Genomic DNA, 20,726 nt, shown 5'->3' on the forward strand with positions numbered 1-20,726 from the left:
ACAACTAACACTTAGAAACTACATAGGCTTAATTTGTTTCACAGATAATAGAGTTGTATGAATATTCCAAAATCAATTTAAAATCTCAGAAATAATACACAAATTATTTGTTTTAACTTCTTTGACTGTTGAAATGCTGTAAAATAGAATAAAATATAGTGTTTTATATTTCTGTGTTTATCAATCTAATCAACAAGTTTTATAATTATCTTACTGCCTGGGAAACTGCCATAAGGGACATCATCCCATATCCTTTATAAATAATTCTCAACCAGGAATTCTTTGGCTAGTACAATACATATACAAACAATGATTCCATTTGCACAAGGCTGTTGCTCCTCTTAAGTAAATATTTGAGTAATTCACATGCATTTTTTTCCTGTGTCATGGATTTCTTTCCTTCTAAATTCCTGTCAAAGAGAATTTATCTCAAGCTAACATAAATTAAATCAAATTTGATAGCTTCAAATATTATTTTAAAATAACATTCTACCAGTGTCTGGTAGACTCCAGCAGCACAGGGCATTTATGGGAATCCATGGAGTCAGCAAAGCTAAACTTCTATCTGAAGGGAGTTGTGGTAAAAGATACAAACTTTCTTGATGTTTTCTTCTTTTTTCTCTTTTTAATCTCTCTTTCTTATCATGCTGTTTTATAGCCTTTATGCCTCAACATAATCTTCCTGGCAGTACAAGAGTCAAACAGTTGCATTCCATTTCTCAAGTCAATGATTATAGGTAAAAACATGTTTTATTAAACATTTTATGTATTACAAGTGAAAAATAAATTATCCCAAGAACCCACATATGTTCATACCCAAGCAACTTGTTATAGATTAAGCATTTGACAAGGAAGGTGTTTCTGTTAGGTCTTTTACTGGCAGGCTGCATTTTGCAGTTACAAAGAAAGAGCCAATTACTTTATTACTTATCTTGAAAGGTAACCTTATAAGAAATCTTAAAGGAATCACAAAACTAAACATTTTTTATTGAGAAAGAAGCAGTCAGCTCTTCTTAAATTTTTAGGGTACCTACCTATTCATTAATAAAATTTTATATAAGGAGATTGAGGACATAAAGGGTATAAGAAAGTAATCACCACCTTTGATCATCAACCAAACTTAGCAAGAAGAGTAAGTCACCCAGTAATGATTGGGCTACTTTGTTCTTGTTCCCTGACCTGAAAGAGTTCCGCATTCAACTCTGTGCCTTTCTAAACCTTTAGACAGTCTTCTTGGGTTTTTCACTTCAAAATTATTTAACAAAAACATCTTAGCCTGACTTTGTTATTTTCAAAGCTTTGTTTCAGCTGTGATGCACTCTGAGACCTGTGAACACATCTCCCAACATTGAGATTAAATGAATTTAAAATAGCTGGGCTACTGAGACTCAATTGTTAGTCATTAACTTGAGATATAATCCATGCAACTCCTTGGATGAGACTTATAGACCCTGACTGTAAAACATATCCTTGTGTTTACTTTTATTCATCAAAACTCTGTATAATCTTTCATTATTATTAACAAATTAGGCAGTACAGCTCAGGGTGGGGGGAGGTCATCTTATTGACACTCCATAGACAAAAATGCCTAGTAGAACAGGATGTTTCTAAGATATAAACACACTATATTACAGTCAATGGAGAGCCACCCATATCCACTCACATCATGCCAGATACCAGAGAAAGTGAGCCACAGCAAACATGTAAAGGCACACAGAAGTTAAAGACACTCAAGGGTCTGTAATCCTGTGGCCTTGCCTAATTGAGATTGGTCCATCAGAGGATTTCCTTCTGATAGACTGACAACCTGAAACTTCAATTGCAACTCACTGCTCCTCTGCCTTGGCCCATGGCAATATCCCTGTATTAGTTACATTTCTTTTACTCTACTTAAAATACCATGACCCCAAAGCAAAATAAACAAGTTTATTTTAGCATACATTTGTGGAAGGGGGTTCTATAATGGTGAGGAAGGCATGACATCAGGAGGCTGGGAAAGTGTAGTTGTTTTGCAGGCTTGTTACTGCTGCCTGTTGTACAATTATCAATTCCTGGGGGTCAGGTGGTTAGAAGATGCAGAGGCAATGACATAGACTCTCAAAGATTCCAGTGTAAAGGCTCTTTATTGTAAAAGGGTCATGTTTTTTTTATGGGGTTAGGGAAATTAAATTGCCACAAGAATGTTTTTGGTTGGTCCTTTTGAAACTGGTACTCACTGCTGGCATATTGTGACTGGCTAGGAGTTCATATCATTAGTAACCATGCTTTTGGTCCACTGATAGGTTGTTTGGGACAATTTTGCTTATTCATTGTGAGCTTGTATGCAGTTTCCTGTGCTTCCATGATTTCCTTGCCTTATTTCACCCTTTTTATTTTATTTTATTTATTTTATTTTATTTTTGTTGGGTAACCTAGTGGAAGTTATAGATTTTTATAACCCCACCTTGGGGACCCCAAAACATTTGGGGCTGTGCCTGTCTTAGGCTTGCCTGCTGGACTGGCACTTACACATCTTTAACTACCAGTGCTCAAAGAATTGGGTCCCTGGAAGGTCCCAAGAAGTCAGAAGCAAGGGGAGACTTTTAGGAGAACTAGGGATTTAAATGGCCTCCTGCATTTGCATTAGACAAGCATGAACCACTTCCCATGGAGGTTTTGGTCCAGCATGCTTCATAGCCATTAACACCTGGAGTGTTGCCTTGTTCACCCACTCTTCTCAGAATCTTAGCTGTAGGAGACACTTAAACAGAAATATTAGAGCCACCACCACCCCTCCCATGCAAGGCAAGTTTAGAGGGATCTATCAGAGATCCCATACTTGACCAAAGAATGTAGTAGATAGGTCCAATGTTGGGATCCATGTGTAGAAGGAGCTGCAAGCCTGCTTTTCATCCTGCCTGGTGACTGCATGGCTAGCTTTACACCTGAAATAATTACACGGAAACTGTATTCATTTAAACACTGCCAGGCCCATTACTTCTATCCTCTTATTGGCTAACTCTCATATCTTGATTAACCCATTTCTATTAATGTGTGTAGCACCAAGTGGTGGTGGCTTACCGGGAAGATTCTAACCTGCATCCATCTTGGAGAGGAGAGCTATGGCATCTGCCTCACTGCCTTCTTCCTCCCAGCATTCTGTTCAGTCTACTCTGCCTATCTAAGTTCTGCCTTATCAAAAAGCCAAGACAGTTTCTTTATTAACCAATGAAATTAACAGATAGACAGAAGACCCACCTACATCATCCATGTCGAGTTAATTTGTATTAGATTAACAAACTTTTGATTCCATGATGCGAATAAGCTATCTCTTAGTTGTTGTTTGGCCAGCAACAAGTCAGAAACTCAGTATCGAGTTAAGCAAAAGAACTGAAATCAAGGACCACAACTGACCCTTATCAAATAGTGAAAGGTTTGTATTTCTTCATCTAATAAATCAATTGGTTGCTGTAAATCCATAATGAGTCTGTGAAAGTAAGCATTAATTAACTGTTGTATGCTAAGGGCTGTCACTGATTGTCCTATGGCTGTGTTTAAGACATTGGCCGTGGCTCCTGTTTTAATAGCAGCTGTTCCTCCAGTTACCATAAACAAGATGGTTGTGGTGATCCAAAGTGTTTCTTTATTTTAGTGGGACTCATAAGCTCTACCTTGTGATAATGGATAACATTGACATCAAGTACCCATAATAATGCAGGAATACATACTAGGGCCACAGGAGACACTTCTTTAGGATTCCAGAAGGCACCCAGCATGCAGAAGCTAGTTATGCAGCCTACTTCTGTTACACAAGCATTGATTAGTAAAAGGAACAAGGGGGCTTGACACAGACTGTGTGATTTTAAAAGTAAAACTTGTTTTTGGTGTTATTTGGACAGAGTCCTTAAATGATTTATTGCTCTTAAACGTTCCATTATGGTAATTGCCTCCTCATAAGAGTAGGAGGGGTCTGAAGTCCATGCAAGCATTATTTCCAGGGAGGTCAGCTGCCAAACATGGGCCTATTGACCTGAACAGGATTTCTGTGGGAAATTATTTTTAGGGCTCATTGAATCATTAGCCCAAGGTGTTCTCATCCAATGAATAAATTTCCTTTTCTCCTAACAACAAACAACTGGATATGAGAAATACAACGATCCCAGAATATGGGCAGTGAAATTTTCATAGGGTAATAGCTTTAGCGTAGGATGTTTTCTTTGCCTTGGAAAGTTTGGTTTCATTCTGTGGAAACACACAAGCATGACCTCGCACTCTTGTTAACAGTTGGGCAGGTGGTTGCCAGACATTAGTTAGAGTATTCCTTTGTCTTACTAATGGAAGTGGAGTTTCCCTGGGTAGGCAAGCCAAGTATTTATAAGCAGAGGTAAGGCCCTCCTCATCAAAGGCCAAGAAATTTCTTCTGAAGAAGACCTCCACAAATGCTCCGTGAGGATCCTTTTCATTTTCTGAGGAGACCTTGGCCAACTCTCCTTTTAGGGAGCAGTTTATTTTGCCTTGGGACTATAGGTTTGATTTCCTAGATTTGTGAGAAGACTTAAAGGTCTGAGAGGCATACACTGGACAATTGTCAGTTTTTACTGCTCAGGGAACCCCGTAGACAACATGACTGTCTTTAGTGCCTTAATAGCTTATGTGGACTTCTCCAGTTTGGGACAAAGACTACACAAAAGAGGAATGGGTGTCAATAATTACATGTCTATACTTAAGCACCACAGAGGGGGCATAATTAGTGACATCCATCTGCCAAAGTGATTTGGGAACCAGTCCTCTGGGTTTTACACCTGCTTTCAGAGGTCCCAACGGGGCCAATGGGGCGCATGTGGTACAAGTTCTAGTTACGTGTTTACAGCTGGAAAAGCTTGTGCAAATTTTGAGGGGATAAAGGAAATTGCTTATGGAGGAACCTAGCCTGTTCTAGCAAAGACAAGAATGCTGTTATAGTCATAATTAGGTTGTCTACTCTGTGGTTACCTATGGCTATCATTCCTGGCAGTCCCATATGCAGTCTGATATGGGAAATGTGCCAGGCATGTCATTTGGACTACAATAAGTGATCAATAGTTTGAATGGTTTTAGAGATGGAATCATTTTGGAACTTTAATTTTGTTAAAGATAGTATTTTGCATGTGTGTGTAACATAGCGGCCATCTGAGAAAATATTTATGGATTCTGGTTGGGTCATTTTCTGAAAATGAACATTAGTAAAATAATCCCATACTAACTCAGAATTGAGTATAATAAAGGGGTTTTTTATTTAAAGGGAACTCACAGATCACAGGCCCCTGTATGAACCAGAAACGGGACTGAACCCAGCATTCAGGTGAGAGAGAGAAGAGAGCAGGTGGGCCTGTGCCTTTTTGGTACCCAAGGCCATGACTAACCTGGCCCAGCCTCTCAAAGCCATTGGCTGAAGGAGGGTCCCCATTTCCTCCCCGCTTTTAGAGCTTCAAACCCAATACAAAACTATACACAACAAGGACAGTTATTAAGTATAAAAGTTAGAATTATAGCCAGCATAAATAATATTAAGCAAGATATATATATATATGTGTGTGTGTGTGTGTGTATAATTATTTTATTTTAAGGAGTCTAAGTCTTGTATTAGAAATGTCTTAGCGGCTGAGCGGTGGTGGCGCACGCCTTTAATCCCAGCACTTGGGAGGCAGAGGCAGGCGGATCTCTGTGAGTTCGAGACCAGCCTGGTCTACAAGAGCTAGTTCCAGGACAGGCTCCAAAACTACAGAGAAACCCTGTCTCGAAAAACCAAAAAAAAAAAAAAAAAAAAAAGGAATGTCTTAGCTAAGTCATAAGAGGAAAGTAACTATGACTATGTAGTCTTAAACCCCATCAAAGACATCAGAAGGGAAATAATATTACTTGAGTAGGCAGGAAGTGCAATCAAGCAGCTTCTAAAATATGTAGTAGATGATAGAGACAACTAGCTACCTGAGCGATCACCCAAAGTCTCATTTGCAGTGTTGGAGCAACCAACTTTAGCTAACGCCTAGATTAACTGAGAGACCATTTTGGAGGAAGGAAAAATTTTAAAACCATTTTACCCTGTCTTGGCAAGGTTAATCAGTACTTTTTTTTCTGCATGTTCAGTCCAGGCACTATGTATTTTGCCAGTGGTCGATGCATGGGCAGTGGAGAATCTTTGGTGCCTCCTTCAGCCAATGGCCTCTGAGAGTCTAAACCAAGTTGGGAGTGGCCTTAAGTACCAAAATGTCATGGGCCTCCCCACTTGCTCTCTCAGTCTTCCCTTTCACACCTGGATGCTGGTTTCAGTTCCTGTTCCTGGTAAAATACAGAGGCCTGTGATCTGTAAGTTACCCCTAAATAACAAACACCTTTATTATACTCAATTCTGAGCTAGTGTGGGATTATTTTATTCACATTTGACTTCAATTTCCAATACCTTAAGGACCACCAATAATTTCCCTAGTTGGACTGATCTAATATTTGGTTAGATATAAGCCTTTTCCTTATTAACTCCCATTTTTATTAACCCCAAATTAGTTTTATTGGCATCTATAAAGGCTACAGTGACCTGGGGGTGGCATTGTTGATGGTCTGCCATAACTTTTGTTTTTAACTCTAAAAGGGGGAGGGAAGAGAGTTGTCTGCCATGAGGGAAATGATTATTCAGCATGCCAGGAAAACATGTGATGATTTGCCGAAATTGAAATAGTCTGTCCAAATGCCTGAGTATCTTGTATTGACAAAGGGAGTATGATTTTGTCTGGCTCCAGTACAAGTTTTTTTTTTTTTCAATCATTTGTGCTTTGCAGAAAATAATGAAGGTTATATCAAATTTGGAGATAAGGCACTGAAATTCTGAGATAAATGTATCCACAATAAAGTGTCCGATTACCAGAGCACACCCAGAACTCTACTTTCTGTCTATGGGACAAGCACCAGTAATGGAACATTTGGATCATACTATTGTAGGGAGGCAGAATAAGCAAGCTGGCCAAGCTTTGTCAACACCCCTTAGCTTCCTCTGTCAAGGTTACAACATCAAAAGGCAAAGAATGGCCTTCCAGTAAAGAAAACAATCCGTGGGGTAAAGGGAACACTTCTGCTTTGCTGGTGGGAATGCAAGCTGGTACAGCCCTTTTAGATGTCACTGTGGTGATTTCTCAGAAAATTAGGAAACAATTTTCCTCAAGACCCAGTAATACCACTTTTGGGTATATATCCAAAGGATGTTCAATTGTGCCGTAAGGACATATGCTCAACCATGTTCATAGCAACATTGCTTGTCATAGACAGAACCAGGAAACAACCTAAATTCCCCTCAACCAAAGAATGGATAAGGAAAATATGGTACATTTACACAATGGAGTACTACAAAGCAGAAAAAATAATGACATCTTGAATTTCGCAGGAAAATGAATGGAAATAGAAAACATCATTTTGAGTGAGGTAACTAAGACACAGAAAGACAATTATCACATGTACTCATTTATAAGTAGTTTTTAAATATACAAAGAAAACGAGCCTACAAATCACAGGGGTTTTTATGGGGTTAAGGAAATTAAGCTGTTGCAGGAACATTTTTGGTTGGGCCTTTTGAAATTGGAAGTTGCTACTGGTTTGCTTTGATTGGCTAGGAGTGCACATCATTAGTTACCATGCTTTTGGTCTGCTGACAGGTTGCTTTGGCCCATTTTGCTTATTGTGAGTTTGCATGTTCTTGCTTGTGCTTGCACTATTGCCCTACCTCAGGGAAGGAAACTGGCTGATCATATTTCTAATTACTCTTAGGAAGCTCAGAGAATATATTATAAGTAAGGTGATGTTTTCAACTCTCTAATCACAAACTCAATGACAATATTTCTCCAGAAAGACTGTGATTCCTATAGATTTCATCACCAATACCAATGGGGTCCAACTGTTCAACTGCCTGAGATTATGGAGAACATTGTTCCTTCAAGTAATCACAGACAGTTCAGCAACTAATAAGGGTAAGGTTATCAAAATATAGCTTTGAGGGGAACATATTCATAAGAATAAAAGATCAAAGATAGCACATTTAACACAGGCAATTGTCAGTTATTGGCTGTGTGAACTCACATGTACACATAAAAAATATTTTAATATTTGTTTCCGAACGATTAGAATATTATAACAAATTAATGAACCTAATTATAAATCTATATTGATAAATAAATTGTACATCTGATACTTATTTTCCCCAGAGGTTTGGTTTCATGCCAAGATCTTCAGATACTAATATCACTTATGAAAAGGGCATAATATGTGCATAAAGTCTTCTTGTATGTGTTAAATCATCTTTATATGACACTCAATACCCAGAGCAATGTATATACTACATAAATAGTTACTGTTTTATGTTTTTAAGAACTAATCTGAGAAAAAAGTTCATAGGGTCTCAGAAATGATGCTGTTAATTTAAAATATTGTGATCCATGACAGGATAAACCTTAGAATATAGATGTCAGCGGTCTAGAGAAGGTAGAATAAAGTTATAGTAGTTTGACTTTTACTGTATTCTATAAAATGCCAGAATAAGAAGTTTATAAGCTTCTAATACAAATTTAAGAAAAATATTTATGGAGAGAGTGTTAATTAGCCTGAATTGATTACTACAAATAAATTACATATCGTCAATTACCATCTCAAACCTCATAGATATGTAGATATATGTTAGGTAAAAAATAATAAAATAACAAACTAAAATGCATAAAACAAAATATTTATCACTGAATATGTGATTAAATGCTGCAAACTGTTTTTAGATGATGCTTAGGAACAAACACATACCAGAGACTTTCTATCACAGAAGCAGTGATGTTAGATGATCTCAACACCTCTGTAGTGTGTTTGTTCACAGTCCCAAATGTTATACTGTTAATAATTTACATACCAGAGGGTTGTGATCATTAAATGCTGTTTTAAAGTCTTGGTACAAGGTAAAATCATGACAATTATGTTGCATAATTAATAGAATAAAAGCTATATTTGAAGATTCATGAATCTTTACATTGGTGCATTAAGAGATACTTTGTATTATGAATGAATTGTTTGTGAAGAATAAATTGTAAAACTAAAATTTTCTTCAAGTAAAGCATAGTTTCAAATTCAAACTAAACTAAAATCCAACTTTTATATATGTAAGTACCTAAAAATGAAAATAATATGTCATTCTGATTCAGAACTATGTAAGAATCATGAAGAAGTTTTTGAAGCATAAAAGCAATAAGGAGAGAGACTTTACAGAAAATTAAAACTTAAAAAACAATATTAAGCCAAGTAGTGGTGGCACACACCGTTAATCCCAGCACTCAGGAGGCAGAGGCGGGCAGATCTCTATGAGTTCGAGGCCAGCTTGGTCTATAAGAGCTAGTTCCAGGACAGGCTCCAAAGTTACAGAGAAGCCCTGTTGCGAAAAATCAAAACCAAAACCAAAGCCAGAACAAACAATCAAAAAAACGCCCACAAACAATATTAATTAAATAGCATGGTAATAGACTGAAATTGTTAGCATTATACTAAAGTCTCATTTGGATCAGTGCATAAAGAATTATCCACTGTTGCTTTGGAAAGAAATGATTTAAATATCTGAGCAAATATCAAGCTATATTTTACATCTGATAACAATTTCCAGATGGGTAAACTGTCAATTGCTTGAAATCATAATGCTTACTAAATCCTTAACAATTATTAAAGTTTTATGATAGAAAAGAAGTGATTCATTGCAGCACTTATTTTCCATTTAGTTCCAGGACTTACAAATAAGAAAAAGTAAAAAGACCTAGAAATAAAATGCACATTTTAATATAAAATAATATAATAATATAAATATATGTTTAATAATTATGTAAATTTTAATGTAACCAATTAATGTGAAAGCATAAAACCATGCTTACACAGTGGTTAATATACATTTAAAAGGCATTAGGGTACAGTATTCCTAATAAAATTATAAGGGAGATAGTAAGAATTACATTAATATTCAATGTTCTTTTAGTAGTTTAATAATTAAACATTTATGCATGTTTATAATACCACTTACCAGTATAGACCAACACATAATTACTTATCTTATTTAATTCCATAATAAATATATATTAATTACAGTGTCCTAAAGAAAGTTAAAGCAATAATTTGAAATTGAAAATAAACAATTAGCTAATTAAATATCTCTTTGAATGATAAACTGCATTCCATTCCCATCACTATACAATGGACTTGAATGCTTATATCTAACAATTCCTACTCATAAACTATCTAATATCATTTTTAAAATACTGTTTTATGTCTATTACATGCAAGGTACATCATCAGAATATATTCAGCACATCAAGGAAAAGAAAGGATAAAGGGGAAAAGGAAGCAAAAGGAGGAAGCAAAAAGGAAGCCACTTTTCATAGCTTCCCAACATGTTTTTAAATTCAAGAAAGTACATCCAGAACTATTCTACTGTGTTTTTAATTTTTCACTGTATTCTATAGCAAGAGTAACCTTTATGCATTCTCTAGTCTATCTCCATGTTTAATTCAAGTTCTGTGTAAGCATAGTGTATATGTTTATGATTTATGAAGCAATGTTGTCATATTCTTACTTGGATGCATGTAGTCTTTAAAATTGACACGAACTGGATATATTTATACTTGTCTTCTGATAACATATTAATTTATATGGTGATGTGTGTTCTCTTCTATGTCTTGACGTTCTCTTGGTTCTTGATTCTAGTATCTCATTATACAATATTAGTTCATATAATTATATACTATCCTGTAAATTAGCATAATAATAAATACTATAAATATAGTATGCATACAAATAATATATGAACTAATATTAATTTGCTTCAGGAAAAAATACCTATGACATATAAAAAAGATCAATATTGTCCAGTTACAAATTGAGTAACCTATATAAGTGACTAAACTACAAAACAAACTGGTACAATTTGTTTAGGGAGTATTCACCCACTGTTTAAAATTGATCTTAAAGCCCACCACATGATAGAACTCATACCTGACATTATTAATGTGACCAAGAACCTGAGACTTAATAGTTGTTTCAGTTACTCTTCTATTGATTTGATGACAAATTATAACCAATGCATATTATTAAAGAAAACATTTAGTTGGAGGCTTATAGGTGGTAAATATGGTTACAGATAGACAGGTATGATGCTGGAACAGTAGCTGAGAATTTACACAAGATGAAGGCAGAGAGAGAGAGAGAGAGAGAAAGAGAGAGAGAGAGAGAGAGAGAGAGAGAGAGAGAGAGAGAGATTGGGCTTGGAGTGGTCTTTTTAACACTGTTAGCCCATTCCAGTTATACATCCTGCAACAAGCCCATACTTTCTAATAATTCCTAACCAGGTCACCAATGTTAATAAAAACCATTCAAATATATAAGTTCTCATAAAAACCACCACAAAAACCATGTACTTAGGGCAAAACAATACTATGACTGTTTAGAAGAGCATAGTAATGACATGATTTCTAACTGTGGGGGTCCCAGCAAGTACTGTGGCCTGCAGAAAAAATATCTTTAAGAATGAAACTCACTTCACTACAACTTGACCAGAATGCATCAAATTTCTGGAGTTTGACACCAGACTGGTTTTCCTTAAACATTATTGAGTGTAGTCAAATTTTGGAAAAAGTTTGCTGGTAACAATTTTTCCAATCTCATAATCAAAATATAGTTTAACTTGTGACTACACTAACTACATGTGATCTATACCCTACACCATGAAGATAGATTGTATAACTTAAAGCCTTAGGATCTGATGTGGTCCTTGAGCAAGATAGATTATAGATTATAGACTATAAAGTGCATGTGACATCTTCCCTAATGATGTATTATATTGACTGAGAAACAAAGCTAAAAAAAAGACCTATGGAGGGAGTGTCTGGAATAAGCATGCTGGGGATTTGGTTGAGGGCTGGCTGTCCAGATAGCAAGGAATTCATTTCTTCCACTGAGAAGAAAACCCTGCATGATTAGCCTGTCTGTTTTCTCAGTGCTTATCTGTGCACATTCATGCTCTCTACACTTAGTGATAAGTTGCTATACACACAGAGCAAAATATCATGCAGCCCTAGCCAAAGAACCTTTTTATTTTCCAGGTGGAAATCAACAAAAAGAGCTCCAGAAGGACAATGCATAAAATAAGAGACTTAGGAACACTCAAGCCTACATGGGTAATCTTCATCAAACCACACTCCAGTATTTATGTAGAAAGTAGAAGGAAAGATTGTAAGATTGAGAGATAGAGGATGACTTCAAGAAAATAGTGTCTTCCTTAAGAATTTTTAGAGTACCTTTCCACAATTCAGTTGAAAAATTATTGTCTGAATTGATATTGACATTTTTAATCTTCAATTTTTTCCTACAAACTCCTAGCCTTAAATATTTGGCAATGGCTTCAGACAGTTATAATTTTTTGGTTTCTCAAATTCTTTGTCTACAATAGTTCCCAGTTTGGGCACTATTTACAATTTGCACTAGCTGCAGTTATTGCAGGAGGCTGTTCCCTGAAAGGAATGTTTAGGGCTCTGATCTTTTCACATCAGATGCTATTGCTTCTATCCAGAAAATCAGATGCATTTCACCAGTAAAAGGAACAACCACCCTCCTGGTTCAAATTTAATTTTATCTACAAACATATACTAATAGGTATCCAAATAACTAGGAATCCTTACCTGGACATTTTTTACAAAAGCATTAACCATTAAAGTAACTCCACAATATTGGATATGTAAGTAGGATTTGTGTTCACCGTGACCAGTAAACAAACCTAATAAAAATTCCATCTCAGACACATGCTTTTTAAGTTTATTTTCATTATTACATTTGTATATTCTGGACACATCAGGACAAAACAGGATATTAAAGGGACAGTGATGCTTTCATGCTTACTGAAAGAACTGTACACAGTAGTTTAAATGTGGCTTCAAGTTATCCATTCATCAGCAGAGAGACTGAAAAATGTAGCATCCATATATACATTAATATGCATATATATTCACATATACATATGTCTATGCACACATAACATTCTTGGATTGCCTTAGAGAACATTTTTAGTGAAATAATCAAGGCAAGAAAAAAACATTGTATGTTTATTCTCACTCATTTGTGAAGTCCACAAAAAATTCATCTGAGAGAATAATGAAGTAGAATTAGTCTACCAGAAGTCTAGGCCATTATAAGTGGAAAGGAAAGATATTGATTAAAGAGTGATTTATATTTAGAAAGAATGAGTTCATGATATTGCTTTCATGGCAATAGGCTTTCATGGTGCCTATAGTCAATGACAGAAAATAGGTAGTATTCTTTATAAATATTGTGAGATATGAAATGTTCTCACCCAAAGTATGAATGTTGTAGGGCTGTAATTTTCTTACTTGCGTGGAATTAGCTATGCAAGGATACTTAGCTATGCAGCAATAGGTTTAGTTCTGTAATAAATTATGATATTTCAGTGATTTATCGAACAATTTAAAGCATTAATAAAAAGGAAGCCTTAGATGAGACTCATGTGCAACAGTGCATTTGCACAGTGACTCTAAGAAATCCGTTATCTGTAAGGAAAATGCTGGGATGGAAAACTTGTATAAGTCAGAGAAAGAGTGTCACTGAAGTGAGTACTGTTGCAGTCAACTGGTCCTCAATCTTTTCCGATATACAATGAAATATGCAAATAAACCCATTCTGTTTGCACAGAGGTAAGAATGCTAGATAAAAACACACAAGCCTCTGTTCCTCACTAGTTTCCTATCCTTTCTAAGAATTTCAACGTTCTTCAGAAGAGAAGTAAATTCTTTTACTAGTGAACTAGTTTAGGCATAAGATGAAGAAAAAGTTATTATGATTTTCAAAATGGCATCAACCATTTTTCTCACATAAAAGATAGGCAATGGTTTCATTCTTTCCCAGTTCAGTTGAGGAATGTAAGCTGCGAGCTATCCATACTGCAATCTTGGTTTTGTTACCATTGTCTTTTATAGATCCTGTCTGTCAAGAGAGATCATTAATAGAATAATTGAAAATATCTCATTAATAAAATCCTATCTCTAATGTTATATATTTACATAGATCTCTATGTATCTATTGGCATTTTTTTCTTAACAAAGTTGAAAAGTGTTTCTTGTATCTATCAATTTTCTCCAAATATGTTTCTTTATATATTAAGTATTGGTAGAGAACTTTTTATTTTTATTTTATTTTATTTTTTTTAAATTAAAACTTTCCACCTCTCTTTGGTAGAGGATTTTTTTTAAAGAAGGGTTACCACCAGAGTCAGTTTTATAAGTGATACTGAATTGTTTTTAGGCATTTACAATGTGAAGAAGTAAGCAGATTCTCACTTCTACTCTGCTGTACCAATCAATGTGCTCACAGAGTCAGCCAGTATTACAAGGACCCTATAATGCTGGAAGTCACTATTAAGGGTGTCTCTAAAGTAGGTAGGTAGGAAAAAAATTGCAGAACTAAAATGATTCACAAATATATAAGATCAGTAAACATAAGACAGAACCATGTCTAGAGGAAATATTTAATTATTATAATGTAGGTAACTTCATATGAAAGCACTGTGCAGTTGGTATTCACATGATTCACATGCTGACAACACGGTCCATCACTTTCTGGGTTGCGTGCAATTAGCTGCAGCTAGCCACTAGTGCAACCTTGTTTAACAAAGATATACAGTTTTACTTTAAAGCTAACCTTATATTTCTTTTCAGTTCTTCTATGTCACATGCATCAGTGATTAATAAAAGATGGGGAGAAAATAAATCCACATGATAATCATCAAAATAGATTTGGTTTTATAAGTTATGTCCAGGAATTTGTTTTGATTGAAGATACAAAACTCAATGACTTAAAGTCTTTTTTTAAGTTCTATAAAGGCAAATTGTATACCAATATTACATGAAAAATAATAGCATTTCTAGATTAAAATTTGGAGAAAGAGAAATCAATTGTAAAAGAAGGGATCAAGGATTACAGAGGCTGGGCCAGTATCTATTTTTGATATCTTTATAATGTTCTCACAAGTCCAGTTTTAAATTTTTTGTTTAGTGTATCAATAAATTTCAAGAAGTTATATTTATTTAGATATCACATTTTTGCTATATTTATAGGTTAGTATAATGAAGATCATCTACTTAAATATCAGAAACTATTTTTCACAAAGCATAAAGATGATACATAAAAGCAGTTTTAGATTCATGACATAAATTTGGGAAGCATAGATTAAGGGGGGTTCTGTTTTCACTTAAAACCACACCATTGTTTTCAGTACGCTTCTCTTTCCCTTATATTAACCAAAAGATAGGGATAAGCGCCTCATTCATGTGGGATAAGTTCTGTAAAACATAATTTGTACTGAACACTGATAAAAAAGGGACTAACACACTTTTTCTGCTTTTAAAAATCACCTTAAGATGTGAACTAATGAACTATTTTATTATCTTAGAAAGACCTGAAGTCAAGATAACATGAGTTTTTAAAAATTTCTTGTATGATGATTTAAATTTTTGTCTAATACTTTGTATGGTTACTACTAAATACACAAGAACAGCATGTCATATCGTATGTCCTCATCTGATATCCTTTGCCAGCTGTATAATGGTATTCTATATGTCTTCTAAACGTCATTCATAGCACTTATATACAATCCCATGTCCCCTTGAAGTGTACTGGAATTGTCTGATCACTTCTTCCTCAAAGTTGGTTAAACATTCCTTTTCCTTATGAATTATTCTTGTAGTGAAGAACATTCTTCACACTTATAATCATGGTGTCTCCTTGGAGACAGTCCTCCTTCCCCTGACAGTTATAATCCTTTTTCTCAATGTACCATATGGTTGTCACTACAGTTTATAAATTTCTTCACACTTGATTAAAAATCTGGTGGTGCTGTGATTAGTAAAACATTGCATTCTGTTATGAAACTTTAAATATTGACCTTTAGGCAACTTTAATGAGAAATCCCTTAATAATTTTTTTGCTTTAAAATTAAAAAGATTCCTAGAAAAAAAATACATATTTTACCTGTGTCTGAGAATAAATATGCTCCTTTAGAGATGTTTTATTTCAGTTGCCAGGACAAGAATTAATTTTTTATGTCAAAAGTATGTTTCCAATATAGAACAAAAAGGCTTAGAATCTTGTTTTCACTGATTTTTAAGTTGTATTTACTTCAGTATCAGTTATAGATCATAAATTACACAATACTCTCACACATACCACATGCACACATAAATGATGCTATCTACATACATTTATATATGTTTTGAATGTTATTCATACATTGATCTCATCTCCTTCTATATCTAATACTTTCATAAGAAATCAAAACTGGGCTGGAGAGAAGGCTCAGCAGCCTCAAGCACTTGCTGCTCTTTCAGACAATCTGGGTGCACTTCCCAGTACCCACATGGCAGTTTACAATACTCTGTGATTCTGCTTCGGTGAAATTCCATTCACTCTTGCCTCTGTGGGTACTACATACACAGTACATAGTACTTACATACATTCATGCAAATAACTTATACACAAAAATAAACAGATAAAAGACACAATACTTTAGGTAGGTATATAAAATGCTCTACTGTAAACAGTTTAACATAAGTTGTAAACTTAGTTGGCTATATAATTTATTCTTGCATAGGAATTTATTGCCTTGCATAATTGGTAGAAAGGAAAAAGATGTAAAGGGAATAAATTAGGTGATTTTCTTAATTGTGCCATGTTGAAGTGAAGTAAATGTCTCAGTTGGTATCTTTATTACAGCAGCTGCTACCTAATGATTCACTGATTGCATGTTTTGGCAGAGTGGATCTATAATAAATACAATATATCTGGTCATTATTTCATTACCCGACTCTGATTTCTGCTTCTGTAAAACAAGAATTTCAACATAGGGAACTGTGGCTGGACATATCAGATGATTAAAGGTGATTAGAGTCCATCAGGACTCTCACACTGAAATAGATACAGCAAACCATTTTCAATCCTTCCAATGTACCCAGCCTTACATGCCTGTGAGATTCAGCAGAACTGATTAATAGGGATACTCTGTTGTATTTTTAATTCTGAGCACATCTCACAGTCCTTGATGCTCAGGCAAACCTATTCTTGTTTGCTCTAGTTGTGTGTAAATGTATTCTTTAAATGTGAAATCATAATTTTGCATGGAAAATGTTATTAAAGGTATCAAGCTGAATACATCAGTTTCTCACAGCTTCAGGTCACCGACATGATTCTTAAATGAAATTGCAAACTAATATATTCAAAGAAATATTTTGGTGAACTATAATTGATTTGAGATGAACACCTAGCTTCCTGAAAACTAAGAGTAGTTTTGAATTTAACATAGTTTGAAATTATTGATAAATTAAATCAAATGTTTAATTTTTCAAAACTGGAACTGAAATCATGGGACTGAATCTTTAAGCTATTTGTAGAATTTTTCTGTTTTTATTATCATAAAACTTAGAATATGATTAGTCATTCACAGTTTATATATAATTACAGTACACATATGGAGTTTTACATTTTATACAATAAACAAATGCTCCCGAAACAAAATCATCTTATACAAATAATACGCATACACACACACACACACACACACACACACACACATATATATATATATATATATATATATATATATATGAGAGATAGTCTGTTTAAATTTTTTCTAAGTTTTGAATGCTAAGTAATATTGGCTTCTTTACCTAACGTTTGTTGTTATTTGTTTGTTTTTAATACTGTTTTTAAATATGTTCTAAATTCTCTCTTTGTGATATATTTCCTAACTGTTACAAATAAGTAAGAGAATATCTCCTTTATTCAATAATTACCATAACTTTTCTCAAAGAATCCATTTAAACATGGAGCATGAGTTTAATTCATTTGTAGGATTTAATAGGATTTAATAGGATAGTTGTGGAGTATTGTCTTGAGTAATCACCAAGTTTACAGGTGTGAGACTGTAAAAAATTCTTCAAATGTAAGAAAATGAATACAGTCAAGAATGGATTACATGTTTAAAGCAATTATATACTTTTTATTCTTTAAATGTTTGAATAACATAGTGCCTTAATGTTCCATTCATTTTAATGGATACAGTAATGAATTATTTAAACCATTTATTATCTCAATAATAAACTTCACAGACAGTGATAAACATGAATAGAAATCAGAGATTGAAGTCCATAAATAAAAATACTGATGTAATTATGGAATAATAAATAGAATGTTTGAAGAAAATATTAAGTATTATTTAAATACAGATAATACTGGTATCTAAGCAGCAAAGTTAATACTGGTATCTAAGCAGAACATTCAATAGTGGTATCTGAGCAGTACAGTTACACTGGTATCTGAGCAATGCAGTCAATACTGATATCTGAGCAGTACAGTTAATACTGATGTTTAAGCAGTGCAATTAATACATGTGTCTAAGCCACTCAGTTAACGCCGGTGTCTAAGCAGTATAACTAATACTAGCATCTGAATAGTATAGTCGGTACTGTTATCTGAGAAGTACAGTTAATACTGGTATCTGAGCAGTAAAGTTTTATACCTACCTTATCCGTACTAAAGGAAAACACTTCAAATCTACTGAAGAATTTAGTAAGACTGTCCATATCAAAAATTATATAATGTGTTTTATTTTACAAAATGATTAGAAAGGTTTCATTAAACCAGATAAATTCTAGCATTTGTTTTATTTTTGCTTTTTTCTTGGGTAGTCATATTTAGAATCTTATTGATAAATTTTCCCTATATATTCTTACAATTGTTTAAGGGTTTAATATTACAACTAAATCTTCAATCCACTTAAAGTAATAATTTCTTTTGACATGCAATAGAATTCAAATTATCTTAATTTATAAATTGATATTCAGTGCCTCCAAAATGATACTTGAAGAGAAAATCATTTCATTAGAGTGTGTGCTTAGTGCTTTTTTTGTGAAATGAATTTGGACCTCTATGGTTCCTTTCAGAAATGTATTTCCTTTGGTCATCTTTCAAATATAGATTTTACTTTTTTTGCACTGTAAGATATTACAGTATTTGTTACATGTGCCTGATCCAAGTCATATGAATTATTTACTAATGTGTTGCTTCTATAAATTATTATCCTAAAAAGAAAATAGAGAATAAGCAACTCAGTTAGCCTGAGGTTCCTGAATAGAATTCATCAACTTGCAGAAGGCATGACAACAGGCAGGGAAAGAACGGTGGCAGGGACTGGAAGCTGGCTGATCTGCATTGATCACAATGCTGAGAACAGAGAGAGAGGAGAGATAGAATCAGGACTAAAAGCCATCAAATCCCACCTCAAATGATGTACTTCTCCAGAAAACTTCCACCTCCCACATGTTCCACATAACCTTACCAAGCATCATCACCAACTGGCAAGCTCATGGGGAAATATAAGAGCCTATGTGGGACATTGCCTATCTAAATTACAAAAATACTTTTGTGGGAGAAAGGTTTAATGTAGACAAAAATTTGTTTTTGTTTTCATTTTTGTTTCCCCTTTGTGCTTTGCTCTGCTACATTGTCTATTTATGAGAACATATTAAGCGCTGAAGAGATGATTCAGCAGTTATAAGAATTACCTGCTCTTCCAAAGAACCTTGGTTCAACTCCCAGCACTCAAACCTGGGTTCAATCCCCAGCACCCAAATGGCAGCTCATAACTTTCTGTAACTCCAGTCCTAGTGAATCTGGCGCCCTCACACAGACATACATGCAGGCAAAAGACCAAAGCACAGAAAACTACACAACTCTTTAGCAGAAAGAGCAAGAATACATTATGCTAGTAACTCACAGATTTTTGTGACTACAGATTTATATCAAATCTTGAAATCAAACAGAATTACACCTATTTATTTGCTGATTCTACAAATTTCTTTGTCCAATTAAAGTGTTGTATCTTCCCATGTAAACTGGAAGGAATTTTTTCCTTGTTTTCCTGGAAAGAATGTTGTTGGGTGGGGCTGGAAAGGTGGCTCATTGCTTAAGAGTACTTGTTCTTCCAAAAGACACATTTTAGTTCTGAGAAATAGCTCACAACAATCCATAAATTTACTTCCAGAGTACCTGATGCCCCATTTTACCCCAAAACATGGAGTACATATATACATATTACATATGTGTGTGTGTGTGTGTGTGTGTGTGTGTGTGTGTGATTTGATGGCTTCAATGGGAGCAGAAGCAGTTGGTCTTTTACTATCATATAGGACAGCATTGCATCTTCAGCTGGTCCACAGGACTACATAGGTCTTCCGGTGACAGACCAAAATGGTCTGAGAGATTTTTTTTGTGAATGAGAAACTTGAGAAAATTGACCTTACTTTGATGAGGCATGGCAGGGCAGTGAAGTGCTGTTCAGGCAGTTGAAAAATAAATCAAGAGAAACCTGACATACTGCTCTTTTGAAGCTTTATGACTCAATGAAGAATGAATGACCTTCGTATTTATGGATTCAGAATAACTACACATAATACACATGCATGCAGTCAACAAATAAAATAAAAATGCAACTAGACATCTCTTAATACCAAACAAAATTTCCAAAGTAATGAATGGGTTACATGCAATAGAGCTGTTGGAAAAGGGGCCCCATGGAAATCCCCAAACAATTTGGGCTATTGCCAAAGCTTTTTAATTCTCCACAAACTGATGGTAAGGTGCTATTGTTGACA

The sequence above is a fragment of the Chionomys nivalis genome, chromosome 15, assembly GCF_950005125.1.
Source record: "Chionomys nivalis chromosome 15, mChiNiv1.1, whole genome shotgun sequence".
Taxonomy (NCBI): domain Eukaryota; kingdom Metazoa; phylum Chordata; class Mammalia; order Rodentia; family Cricetidae; genus Chionomys; species Chionomys nivalis.